This window comes from Limulus polyphemus, unplaced genomic scaffold (genome assembly GCF_000517525.1).
Source record: "Limulus polyphemus unplaced genomic scaffold, Limulus_polyphemus-2.1.2 Scaffold297, whole genome shotgun sequence".
Lineage (NCBI taxonomy): Eukaryota > Metazoa > Arthropoda > Merostomata > Xiphosura > Limulidae > Limulus > Limulus polyphemus.
Window position 1 is genome coordinate 693,158 of NW_013665907.1, and position 14,372 is coordinate 707,529.

At 33.5% G+C, this 14,372-nt stretch overlaps 1 protein-coding gene across 1 annotated transcript in view; it reads right to left on the reverse strand.

Moving 5' to 3' along the window:
- Window positions 1–6,994, reverse strand: part of LOC106457155 (protein numb-like) — a 78,122-nt gene extending 71,128 nt beyond the window's left edge. Inside the window, exon 1 of the mRNA XM_022382980.1 lies at window positions 6,827–6,994. The gene's annotated coding sequence lies outside the window, so the exon portion shown is untranslated. The remainder of the gene's footprint in view (window positions 1–6,826) is intronic.
- Window positions 6,995–14,372: the final 7,378 nt, after the last annotated feature.

Here is a 14,372-nt window from a genome sequence, read left to right on the forward strand (position 1 = left end):
AAGTAAGTTAATTAGTTAGGGGTAAGGGTAGTAGAATAATTAGTTATTACTATATTAATAATAATATTAGTAGTGTATACACTACGTTGTTGTGTGTGTGTGTGTGTGTGTGTGTGTGTGTGTGTGTGTGTGTGTGTGTGTGTGTGTGTGTGTGTGTGTAAAATAATGCATATCAATTAAAACAGAAAGAACAGTCAGAGCAAAATAAGTTGTTAAACAGTTCAGGACAATTCCTGCATAATTATTATAACTTCTATAAGATGTAAGATTGTGCTTTGTTTAGAAACAAACAAGATTAACTAGTGGGTATGGGAAATATTTCACACACGCCAACAGTAAAATATAATGTCAGACAATTATCCTCCTTCAGTTCATTTGTATTCAAATCAAACATCATGCTATCTTAAATGGACATTACTGGTCATATTGCCTATTCTTGTAAATTAATTTTTGTTTGAGGTTACTTTATATGTTACATGTTTAAAATCAGTGTTGAGAAGATCCTAAAGTATTCTGACAGACATTGCCAAAACATATTTAAAATCTGGAATCATTTAACTGGATGTGAGCATCATCTTCTATTAGCTTCTCATTCATGTGCGATTGGAATGAAGTTCAATGAGCACACAGGCCATTTGATTAAGTCAATTCCATCTTCTTTAAGGAATGTGTCAGTTTAGCACAGTGTTATTGTCTATTAGGCTCCAGTCAGGATCAATTTCAGCATATAGTAGCACGAAATATCATAGAATTTGGTCCCTATAAATGTATGGCATTAAAGGTACTGTTCTGAGCATCTGATAGCATAGTGATCTGTTTTGCAAGGTTTATTTCTAATGGTCTATATACTGAAATGGCATCCAGTTTCACTTATGAACATTTGATTCAGTCATGGAGAAAGTAATATACCACTGCAACTAAATAGAATTGACAGATATTAATCATTTACATATATTATAGATTTGTAAGTGAAATTTCAGTTATCATCTAAAGTAATGTTTCTCAGCCAATGGTCCACAGATGGGTGACAGCAATCTGTCACACAATTCCTTACTGGTTTTTGGGATTTCACAAAAAACAAACAACAAAAATACAGAATATTCATATCTTAATATCTCAGTGTGGTCACCAAAACATCAAAATATCTTAAATCAGGCCTCAACAAATCCCAGGTATAAGGTCAGCATGGGAACTAAATATTTCATCATGGCTCTTAGTATTTTCTACCCATTACATTTGTGCATAGGGCTGTGCTAAATAGGACTGAAACCTAGAACAGTTCTGGCCTATTGGAAGTCTGGAACTATTTATGTTCTTCGAGCCCAAAATCAAAATTTGTTTCTAGAATTTTAATGGCAGATTCAGTGCTTCATGTTTTTTCAGGAATGAAAAGCTGCAGTTACACAACACATTACTAATTTCACATCATTTTGTTTTTCTTCTTTCTTTCAATTCAACAAATAGCGTGCGTGTTTGCTCATATGGGACCAAAGGTAGTTAGTTCAGGCAATACTACCAAGTGCTTGTTGATATCATGTGATAATTTAGCAGGCACTCATTGCTGTGAAAATAAATAAAGACACTGGTTCCTTGATTATCCACAGTGGTCCAGGGAAAGTAAAAAATTTTGGATAACAGAAACAATTAATAAGTACTGTAGATATGGAGTCAAAATAGGGATTTGTAGCTTGTGAAAATAATTTAGACTATTTCCAGCCTAGTTTTACTTTTTTTGAGAGTCCCTAGTTGTAGGCTTGAAATCATATTCTTTGCATTTTGCTTCATCTTGTTTCTATACTTTTGACGATCCCTAGTCTCCTTTTTAAATTAACATTTTTTAATTATTTTGCTTTAAATATAAACCCACTCCTCCTCCCCTTCTTTTTAGTACTTTATCTCTACTAAACAACATATAACCTTGTATTCCAAAGAAATTACTTACTGTCAGCAAATTGTCTACATTTAGCAGTGTTTTAATTCTTCCCATTACATTAATTTCCTCAGTTTCATCAAGTATTCTAAGGTTATCCATGTTGTTTCTTACACTTCTAGTATTACTATAGTAACAGTTTAGTCTGCAATTGAAAATACTTTTGCATTTTGTTCCTCCATTATAATTTTCTCTACATTTCATTTTTCTTCATTATTTTGGCCTTTGCCACTGCTTAAACCTAGTTGAAAGTTACCCTTACAGTTGAGTTAATAGCCCTTGCAAACAAGCCAGCCCCTACCTTATTTAAATGCAAACCATCCATTTCAGAAAACTCCATTTTCCCATTTAATTGATATCACAAAACCATCCAGTTAACCTGCTTGTCCTTACATAGTAACTGAAGCCTAGCATTCAGCTCTAGTAACCTACTTGTAATTTCAGCCATACAACTAAGCCTTGGAAGCATCCCTGGCAGAATTAAGTTATTATGGTCCTTTTATCTGAATGACTTTATCAGTACCTTGTACTTAAAAATTAGCTCTTCTGACCTACCCTTCCCTACATCATTAACCCCTATGTGCACTACAAAGACTGCTACATCCTTCACTATATCACTTGCTCTGTTAGTTATATCCTCCATCCCTGCCCCTAGATAGCATTATCTTATTCTTTTCTTCCTATTTACCCCACAGACTATGCTATCTATGCACCATACTAAAGAATCACCTATAGCAATAACTTTATTACGTTTCTCGTTCCCGTCCCTTTTGTTATCTTTTCCTCCCCTCGTTCCTCATCTGTACAAGCTAAAGGCTGAAATCTGTTACTTATTACAACCTGCTCATTATAGTTAAATCCACTACTAGTAGCCCTATTAGTACTATTTTTAACTTCCTAAAAATTATTAGTTACTGTATCCTTCCAATGCAAAAGCTCAAGTTCTTCTTTAAATCCTACTGCACTTCCTACTCCCATTTTATTCAATCCACTTGCCTAAGCATAAACTACATTGCATAATACAACTTGACAATAACAGTTGCATGCCTGGTACAAGGTATTTGTTGTTGATTGGGTTCTAGAGCTTGGCAATTTCCTCAATTAATTGGTTACCTACGAGTAGTGATTACATCAATTAGTGTCATGTAAATTAATCAGCTGCTGAAAATTACAATTAGATTGATTAATTGAAGTTAGTGTTACTGACTGTTACTGTTTTTTATTATTTAAATAAATAATTAATCAAAGTTTCAATTATATTGGTTATATTGTAAATAATCAACTAATTGAAATTAAGGTTATTGATTATTATTATGTTTAATTATTTTAACTATCCAAAGAAGCAAAATATTGCTATTATGTTTGTTGTTAAGCAGAAAGCTATATATTATGGGCTCCATGTTTTACCCAATTATAGCCTTAAAAGTTTATTTTTTTACTTCAAGGTTGTTCAGCTTTGGTCAAGTATCCACTAACTTGATCACCTAAATACATTTTATTCAACATAATACAATTGATCTCCTCCATACAGATGTGTTTGTAAAACACTGTAAACTCAATCCCAAAAATTAAATACATCTAGCCAGGATAGATAAATAAATAAATAAATTTATAAATACATTTATTTAGCCAGGAAAGCTGTTCCCTCACTATTTGGAACAAATCTGACATTACAAGTCTCAAACTCAATGAAGTTTTATCCACCCCTTGAAGAAAGAATTGTTAACACTTTCATCCAGGTTGTAGGCAAATTATCAAAGTATAATGAAAAAAAATATTACAAAATGCAAAATAAAGTGTAGTTTTGTTAGTATTGATCACAAAGTTCCAAAAACTTATGGTCAGAATTTATACTTCACCTTTTCACACTTGTAGTTATTATATTGTTAGCAACTGACTTAGAAACACAATGAATACTACTGTTGGGACTTTTCAGTAAAGACCACGAAATTCCACAGTAAATCTCCTGAGAATTTCTACTTCCAATCTTTTCACACCTATTTCATACATTTATTTTACTGTTAGCAGCTGAAGTAGATACCTTTCCAAAATAAAGCAATGAATCATTACTCTTGACATTAGACTTTTCCCAGCTTGGGTAGGGTTTATCAGCTTGTTTGTAGTACAGTAATTGCAACAAGCATTGTCTAAAGTACTATATAAAAGTAACAGAAAATATTTACAATATGGCTGTATACAAAGTCTGATCAAATGGAATAAGTTTATGTATTTGAATGTTAGTTACCTCTCAAGGTGGTCGAGATTTAGTGGTGTAGGTGTAAAAGTGTATCAGAGCTTATGAAGATTCTGGACTTACACAGTAACCAATAAATGCTTAGTTTCCAGTAATATAAATATTACCCGTTTTGGTTTAGCTAATATTTCTAACTTAGCCTTCGTGTTAATCACTTTAAAAGCCTTACAGAAAAAGGACATTACTATAGCTTATGCAGACAAGTTAATTTGTCAGAGCATACGGTTTTTTGAAGCAATGAAGGAACATAAGGGTAAAAAGGCCTTACAAGCAGAGAATGCCATTGAGAAAATGAAGTTTCATTAATAACACTGACAGATAATAACAAGATTGTTTCAATCAGTCATGGTCAATTTTTAACTAGAATCATAAACAATGGTTATTCACTCCAACTTCTTCTCATGAACCAAATGGATCATGGCCAGGCACTTCTAATTCCATTCCAAACATAATTTCTGAGCTTTGTACTTTAGAAGTCAATGAGTGGCCAGCAGAAATAAATCCAGGCTTTGTGAGAGAAGAAAACAGTCCCTTTGTAAAAGTTTCAAATTGCCATTTTCAAAAACAACCACAGCATACAGAGCTTTTCTAGGCAACTGTGGGTGCCATATTCCATCAGATCTGAATCCTTTAATCAGGTGTTCAAAAGTCATCCCATGCAGTTCTTCCGAATGTGAATGAGGCTTTAGAAGCATGAACCTTATCATTAGGGAAACAATGTCTAGGCTATTAATCAACCACATGACAAATTTCATTAGCTTCACAGCCCATTGATTCAAAACTGGAAACCAGAAAAGTACGTATACAAATTGCTTGGGTGTCATCGTTCAGCAACTGATACACGAACAAGAGTAGCCAAGTCCATGGAATTCACTATGGACCAAGATTTGGAAGTTCTTTTAATAAGTTATCCATGAATTCAAAGGTTCAGTGTGAGAAAAAATTAATTTTTGTATTGTACATTTTCAAATGTAGATTTTAATTACAACTACAATTTACAGCTATTATTTCTGAAATATGTTTTTTAATATATTGGTGACATAATAAATACTAATCGTAGTAACACTTTCAAAATGCATTCCCTCACTTCTTTATTTAGCACTACACCACTGCTAGTAATGAATGTCAGACTAATTATTTTATCAACAAAAATTCTGTAATAAAAATAATAATAACAGTAATACTAAAATCTGTATGGAGAAACCTACAGAATGTTATCCATTCATCCTAGTTTCAGCTTGTTACAGATTTTATTCCATGTGTACATAATACCTTCTTTTTTTTTCTTGTTTTATCTACAACAGTTTAGAAGTAAAAAAAAGCAACTTAATCTTAAATTATTGTACCTGAAGACAATCTTACCTTTAACCTTTTTTTTTCGTTTTGTTTTTGCCATAATGCCAAATTACTTCAATCTCAAAACAGCCAAAACTAAGTAGTGATGTATCTAAGTGTAATCTTTCATATTAACATGCATCTTTTCCACTAACAATTTATGCAGTAGCTAGATACCCAACAGCTGGTAACAATCTCTCACATTTTTGGACTGCCAAGTATTTCATATGCAAAAAATTGAAGATAAACCATGAACAGATACTAAATCACTGGGTAAAATACCACATTTTAATCATTCTGACAAATATTACAAAAAGAACAAGTTTGGCTGGTGTCCAAAACTTGTATTTTCATTAACTTTAATATTCAAATCATCATTGACAAACAAATCTAGAAATCAAGATAACTTTCACACAGATATCTTATCAATAACCTAAATATATTTTAAGATGCATATCATACCACCTCCACTTTTTGTTACAAGAACAACCCAGCTCCTCTTCAGAACTCAAAATATTAAAGTCAAATTTAGTTCTGAAAGCCCTTTATTACAATATCCAGCTATTCCTTTGATAGCTCATTATTTGAATTATGCTTTATCTTCCCAACAATCATTGTTCTTTTCATCCACCCTAGCTCTCTTTAATCAGGTGCTGTATTGTGATAATGAAGGACTAAAATATTTTACTGTATTTGAGATGTATATGCTTTTTGAAATGTATAAAAAAATTTAGGTCCCGGATTAGGAAGGTTTATTTACAAATTGTCAGATTCATGTCAGGACCCTTGGACTTGAAACCTACATTATATAGAATTTTTTTTGTTATTGTTAAACTATTAATGTATGCTTTTTCTTACATCTGAATTATATTGTTCTGTATAGATTCTTAAATTCCATAACTTTTTCAGTTTTTACCCGACTCACTTATGTGGTCAAATATTCTCTTTATATATGTATAATAAATGAAGGTTTTTAACACTTATTTGCAGTTTTAAATTAACGTTATTTATCGTGGGTATAAATTTTAAGTAGTGCATAGGACATTGCAACTAGTAAATGCTTATGCAGGTACAAGCATAAGCCAAGTACTACTGCTAGTAGTAGTAGTAGTAACCGAGTGCAATAGCCTATCAAAAGTGTCACAGTAGGCTTACAAGTTTAGTATTAAATAATTAAGTTAAGAAATATCTTCAATTTAAATTTTACAACTTTTTACTAATAACTAAGTAAGTTAGATCCGAGTTATAACTTATAGTTATATTATACTATTGGTATTACTACTACTAGTATCAGCAATTTCACTTACCTTTTAATACTTTTATTTAATTACCTAGAAGAAAAATTGTCGTGTCCTAAGCGTTCAATTTCTGCCCAATAAAAAAACGTATTTTGTTATAAATTACTAACTAAACACAACAATACTGCTTAGGATAAGCTACCTGAAATAATACCTCTGATATTTATATTACTATGTTCCTTATATACCCATGCGATTTCTGTGACGTCACTGATAGTTGCGTCATCATTTTCTATTTTAATTACCTTATTGAGAATATGATAAAATCGTTGATGACAATTTTAAGAATAATTATAATTTTGGTAAATTGCAAAAGACTAAATAAAGCCGTAAGTTGTTTTCATCAACACCAAATTTTAATTTGTTATTCGAATCTTTATAGCATTTATATTTTTCTCATTCTGCTGTAAAAACTGTAAGACATTCTTTCTCTACTACTCTTGTCATCATATGTAATAAGTATACTTTACAAATGACTCAAATAATTCTCTTCATCAAGTGCCCAACGTCATATTACTTGTTGTCATACATAAATATTTTTATGGCTACAGTAGTTATACGAATATTTTTAGCCTGTTTTCTTTTTCAACGCGAAATTTTTGTGTTACAGATAAAATTACAATAATGATAATAATGAATGACGGTGATCGAATCATTTTGAATCTTCAAGAGGTCACCCAGTTAATTATTCGTTTTAAAAAAAATCCTAAACCACACTAATGAAAAAGTATTTGAATTCAACCTTTTTATAAAAAAAAATTGATGATACTTAGAAGCTTTTAAATTTAATTGTAGTGTGCCACAACAGGGATCTATCTACATCAGTTTCAGTTATTTCCCTTCTTTATGTCCCCCTAGTTTAACAGTCTTTAAAAACTTTCATACATTTGAAAATGGTAAGTGGAGAAATTAAGTTTCACAAGGAAAGTCCAAAAGACGTTGGACAAACTTTATTTATAAGTGTGTGTGTATATATTAACATTTTTAACCGTAGTTAAAGTAAATGGTTTAGTTTCGAAGAATAGTAAAACGAAATATATATATGGCTTTTTAAAAATACATAAGCACAAACTAAAATTTACTGGTGTCAGCAAATAAAATTTTCAATGCATTACATGTGTTGAAAACAGTAATCGTAAAGTTTATTTGGACCAACTAACTACTTTTTTTTTTAAGTGTTATTCATATTCAAGCTAAAATATGATGTACTTATGTTAATGCTTAGATAGTTTCGCTATGTACAGTGTGTTATTTTCATTCGTATTAAGCATATTTTTGTTTTTATTTGCAGCTTAAAAACTGCAAATGAAAAGCATTTTCCCTGCACTGTTCGTGTTTCAGATACAACAGTCATTTAGCCAAATACTGAAAAATCTATAAACTGATGCAATGCAGTCAATAATCAATCAAATTAAATCTGTTCCATCTGTTGGACCTTAAATCAAATAAGAAATTCAATATTTAATTCTAACAAATAAAGTAATGTATCTAATTATTCAGTAAGAATGTTAAATTCAAGAATTGTTCAAGCTTGATTAATTACTATTGTACATCTTATAGCATTTACGTTGGCATCTGTCTTTATATTTAAAAGCGATGAGAATGTGACATTCCCCCTTAAATCCGAATTATGAAAGAAATGCCGTATCATTATAATTGGAAAAGCTCTATCATATTATCACTGAGATACGTATTTGTTATTTTAAATATTGTTATTAAAATATTTTTTTGCATAAAAGTTATAATGAATAAATACTGTTTCATTAACAACAAGTTAGTTCATGGTTTTTTAGTTGAAAATTAAATTTTCTTGGATGTCTCTTACATCTTGTTTCAGTTTAAAAAGTTGTTTATTGCCTAAATAACAGGTTATTACTTAGAACGAAAGTAAAAATTAACTTAGTAATGAGTATAGCTATGTTGTATTTCACACATTACTAGCAGAGCAGAATAGTTAGCCTCGCTAACAAATGGCGGTTCTCGAATGTTGGGGTTTAAGATGTATTTCTCTTCGAGATACAACAGTTAACTCACGATGTCAGAGACAAGACACAAGAGCACACAAATAACAATGTCTAATAGCAAAATTATAATTTATATAACAAAACAATACACCATAAACAATACAATATACAATAAAAATACAAATGAGCAAGTTATCTCTGTGTACTTTAGAGTAAAAACTGTAGGAATGGCAAGAGCTACAATGATGACTTTAGCTGCTATTACTAGAGCGTGTTCTTCCCCCTGTAAATACTATAGGAAAACAATCCCGATTTAAGTTCAAGAAAGTGGCAATATAGTAAAGTTTAACTGACTATGTGAAATCCAAGTCTTAACTTGAATTTCATCAAAAACAACTTCACTTAATATATAATAATATCAATACTCAGAGCAAAGGCTCCGCTAATAACACTCCACTCTTAATGTGAAGTAAACTCTATACCCGTTCGTATAAGGGAAACACCAACAGGGGGGGGGGTATATTTGAGAGTATTAATATGGGCTCTTTCTCTAAAAGCATGTTATAACAAAGAAATTCAGCAGAAATTAAACATATCTACTGAATACCCACTGAGATCTGAGGGCACACAAAATTCTCTGGGAAACTCACAAGTTTGATCTCTCGAGCCCCAAGAACGACCTTAAATAACATAATAAACCTCAATGTACAAAAGTCCATGATTGGACATCTAGCTAGTGGGCAGTGCAGACTGAGGGCGTGTCTGCCTACAGATATTGTCTGATTCGCTGAAAATAATTGCTTAGCTGGTAAATAAAATGCTACCATCAGTATAAGAGCATCAAACAAGCTGCAATTTACATACAAAATCTACCCTTGCCATTAGAAAAAGTTAAGGTTAGTAACTCACTCGACGGCCTCACTGGTGAAAAATGCGAAGTATGAAAAACAAATATTTTTTTTTTACTTTCTAACTAAAGGAGTAAAAAACATATAGTACATTTCCGTACTCCAGTCTCCCTTCTCATCTTTCATTCCATACCAACCCGGTCATCCCTAATGCTAGAACTAGAAAATATAACACTTAGCGCTCAAGAAAATCGACTAGCTCGTTCTCCCCGTAATATCACTTGCCCAGCACTATTTAAATTAGTACAAGGCAATAATAACTACAAAAATAAATCAAAACACATCACAACTTTCACCCACCCACTCTATCAAACTACATTCGCCAAAAAACAAACAAACGTAAATACGTTAAGAATACCCTTAAAGAAAGATAAGCAAATTAAATTGAAAACCCTTTAACACAAATTCACATATTAAATCAAAACGCTTTAACAATGAAATATTAACATTAAGCTTTTAACAATGAAAATGGTACAAATTAAAACACTAGAAAATAATTCATTTATTACAGGCAGTACATCTAAAAAAAACTTTTACAGATCACCCACCTCCTGTAAAAGTACCTGAACAAAACCCTTAAACAAAGAAAATCACACAAGATACCCTTAAACAGAAATACTTTAGAATATATGAAATAATCCTTTAATTAGTTAAAACATCAATAAAAACTTTGCCTATAAAAAGATTGCTTATAAACATAATTTAATAAAAATTACGTACATACACTATACACACAAATAAATTTCTTAACCTAAACAAGGTGAAAAGCATATACATATTGTATAAAATAAATTAAACTGCGAATATTTATTATGCATCTATCTCTTTCCCTCTCTCTATATATATATACAATAATTTCACAAAATGTACAATTCAGGTGGAAAAGATAGATTAACTCATCTATAGTAGCTCCAACGGCAAGTCCTCCAATGCAGCCATGGACTCCCAGAGTGCTGTGATGATCGTTTTGGCTCTCTTTCTAATATACAACAGATCCTCTTGGAGTTGATGCAATTCATCCTTCAACTGCATCAGCAGCTCTCATTGCTTTAGAAGATGATCCTTCTCTGAATTATAAAACGCCAAGGTTTCCTTCCACTTGGCTGCCTGATCAAGACAGTGGTACTTTAAAACCACTATTTATTCATTATCAGTTGCTGTTTTATGTATATATATCAGCAGCTTTATGGGAAGTACTATCCTCTTCAACAGTGGCTTAGGAGACATGGTAGGGAACACTGCCAGTGGAGTGGTAGAAGTGGATGCTCTGATACTAATAGTGGAAAATGGTAACACAGCTATTCGTGCCATTGCCGATGTTGACACAGTGGTAGTTGCCACTGTGGGAGTCTCCACTGGAGTTGTAAAAGTAATGGAGGTGGTGGAAGGAGAGGTTGCACATCAGAGCCCGAGTCCAGCTTCACTGGATGAAGCTGTGGGAAACTCAGACTCTTAATCCCAAATACATATTTTCATACTTATATTCCTCTAACTTACATTGCCACATACACTAGCAGCTTCTGACAGATTGCCTCAGGCACGTGTGCCATTATCATAGTAACCAATGTCGACTACTTCTGTAAATTGTCTTCTGGTAGTTATGGTCAGGTAATGTGTTGTCATCAATGAGCGTAATACTCAATACATTTTTCAAGCTTGTGAAAACACTTCCTGGTGGAATTCGTCTGAACTACCTTTCATCCAAGATGTCTCAAGTGAAAGTTAAAATTGGTGTCCTATTGTTACCTTGCACATTAATATACTTGCAGGAAACACAACCCCTCTACTTCACATGACAGAGTTACACTCACAGTATAGCATTTCATCTCTGGAGAATCCCATGATTTGTTCAAATAAATTGCCATTACTCCAACAAAGGTGTTAATTTTTTTTAAAAAATCATTCAGGCATTGGAAAGAAAAGAGAGGCACATAATCCACTTTCAGTTGTTGGCATCTTTACCAAACAACTGTCCTAATTATTACGTCAGTGCTAGTCATACAATATAATGTAATACACAGTATCTTACATAACCACTTGGAGGCTCAAAAAGCAAAGGATCACTTATGATCATCCTTGCTCTTATATAAAGGAGAGACCCTGTAGTAGTTCATAAGAATCACCACTATTCCAATAAGGTTGGCATACAGAAAAAAACAAAAACACAGCAGGCTCAGAAGACCACCCACTCCTTTAATAAAAGTATAGAGGAGAACCTCACAACAGGCTTAGATAAACTTCTGCTACTCCAATAAAGGTGTCGATTTTTGCTCAGACAATCACTGGTATACTCTATTTGCTTGAAAACAGATGGTATGATCGAGTAGTAGTTACAAAATGTAGCCTAAACATTTTGCTGTACATCACTATCCAATAGCTCAAAATGTAAGAAACACTATTTCTTTTCAATCACTGGTCACTGAACCAAGGGATATCTTAGCTGTTTTGCAAGTTTTAGTCTCAGCCATATCAACGAGGAGATCATTATCAGTGACCCAGTCAGATTTCTAATACCTCTTCAAGTTTTTCCTGAATTGATTCATCCAAGACAGCCAGGTAAGTGATTGCATTTTCCTCTTCATCACCATTTTAGTTGTTATGCTCACTGACAGCCTATTTTTTAGACTTGTTGGTTTCAATCCCTGATGCTTGGACTGTCTAGGCTACTAAAGGCTTTTCCATAATATAAGGTTTCAGTTTATCTGCATGCTGTATGCACTTGGATGCACTTCTGGAATGCTGAATCTCATAAGTCAGAGGGCCAACTTGTTTACAATCTAGGTGGTGACGAGTCTAACTAGAACTGAGTGGCTTACATGCTCCAAGATTGAGCCACTTCCACACTCAGTGTCCAGAGTGGAATGTCCTCTTCCTGTCTATCTTGGTTGATGGTTGCCTTATCTAGTTCCTGGCACACAAACTTATATGTGTTTGCCATTATGATTCTCAGCCATACCATATATACCTAAGCACATTGTGATGCTTCAGGATTATGAGGTGGGTTATATATCAATTCCACAAGGAGTATTGTTTCATGCACAAACATGAGCATATTGAGAGAGTATTCTGTACTTGTTTGCTCAAATTTTCAGTGCACCAACATAGTTTAGAGCAAGTACTCATCCCAATTGGTTCTACTGGGATTCACAAAATTTTCAACCATCTGCTCCATCATGTGACTCACCCATTTGGCCAAAAACTTCGCTAGGAGTGGTATGAAGAAGTATGCATCTTCATCACAATGATCACCTTGAACAACTCAGAGAATAACTTGCTCTTGAAATTCTCCGCCAAAACACCAGCAAAGAAAAGTTCTAATATCTTGACAAATGTATATGCTTCAGCATACTTTGTTAAGCAATCACAAATGACAAAGAACACATTTAATACCTCTCATGGTCTCCTGGAGAACTAGCAATGTTCATGGCAATTCTTTGGAGGGAAGAACCAGTACTTCTTTGCTGGAGTTTGCCCTGTCAAGACCAGGCTTTCCTTTGTGTTGCACATGTGGTGCAGTTCTCGCACAAGTATTCAATGCCATGATATTAACCAAGCCAGAGCATGCGAGTAATATACTGGTGACTTCCAATCATTGTATTAGGCCGAGTTTGAAGAATCTGATCCTGCAGGGGATGAGGGTTCATGAGATGTAACACAGGTCGACTCCTACGTCTTGGTGTGTGATAGTAGTGTTGTAGCATGCCTTTATGCATCTGTAACTGCTCATAGAAGTGCTACAGACTCCTCTTGCAATCATCACCTCTGCTTGTGTTGAGCATGTGTTCCTTTGCTGTATAACAAGGAATGCCCATGTTTGCTTAAGGTCTCTCAATTTCGTTTGTTGGAACTCTTGAGGGGTGAGTTTTAGCATCCAGTTACCTGTGATATTACTGAATGAGCGTCTTTACGTCGATATGGCATAAATTGTCTTGGGATCAACTCAGTGTATCAGATCAGAACAGTCAACAAAAAGACATGGTCTCACCATGTGGTGAGATTTTCTATTAATGTTAATGTCCCTGTGTTGAGTTCCAGGTGATTATGTATGATCATGTGACACTTTTGCAATGTTGTCATCTGATGAGCAATCATCTTTTCCGGATGCATGATCCAACTCAAGAGTGAATTTTCTGCTGTATGAGTAGTAACAGAAGTTTTTCACAAATAGTATAACTGCAAGCTGTTATTTCTTTGTGGTGCAGTATCTACATTAAAGGGTAAACTATATGGCTCATGTATATTATTACTTGCTTCCCCCATCTTGACTCTACTATCACTAGCATCCTTATTCAACAGGAACTGACAATCCTGTCTGGGATATGCCAGAATGGTCAATTTTACCAAATGTGAAATGCTTACACTCATTGAACCACCTAAAGTAAACTTCAGCTGTATTTAGAGCAGGCACAGGTGATGCTATTTTGTATCTATGTGATGGAAATTACTGGTTGTACTACCCAACTGACAAGCTGTATCATCAGTGTTCTTAGCCAGCAGGTTACTGAGAATCAGGCACTGAGCTGAATCTAGATTGCTGCACAACTCTCAACAAACAATCTCAGGTGGAATGGAAGCCAAGTATGAAATTTCAGATATGGTACAACAGAAGTGACCCTAGCATCATAGCTACTGTTGGCCACTTCCACTTTAGCTGCTGTTTCGATAGTCATTTCAGCAGAAAGT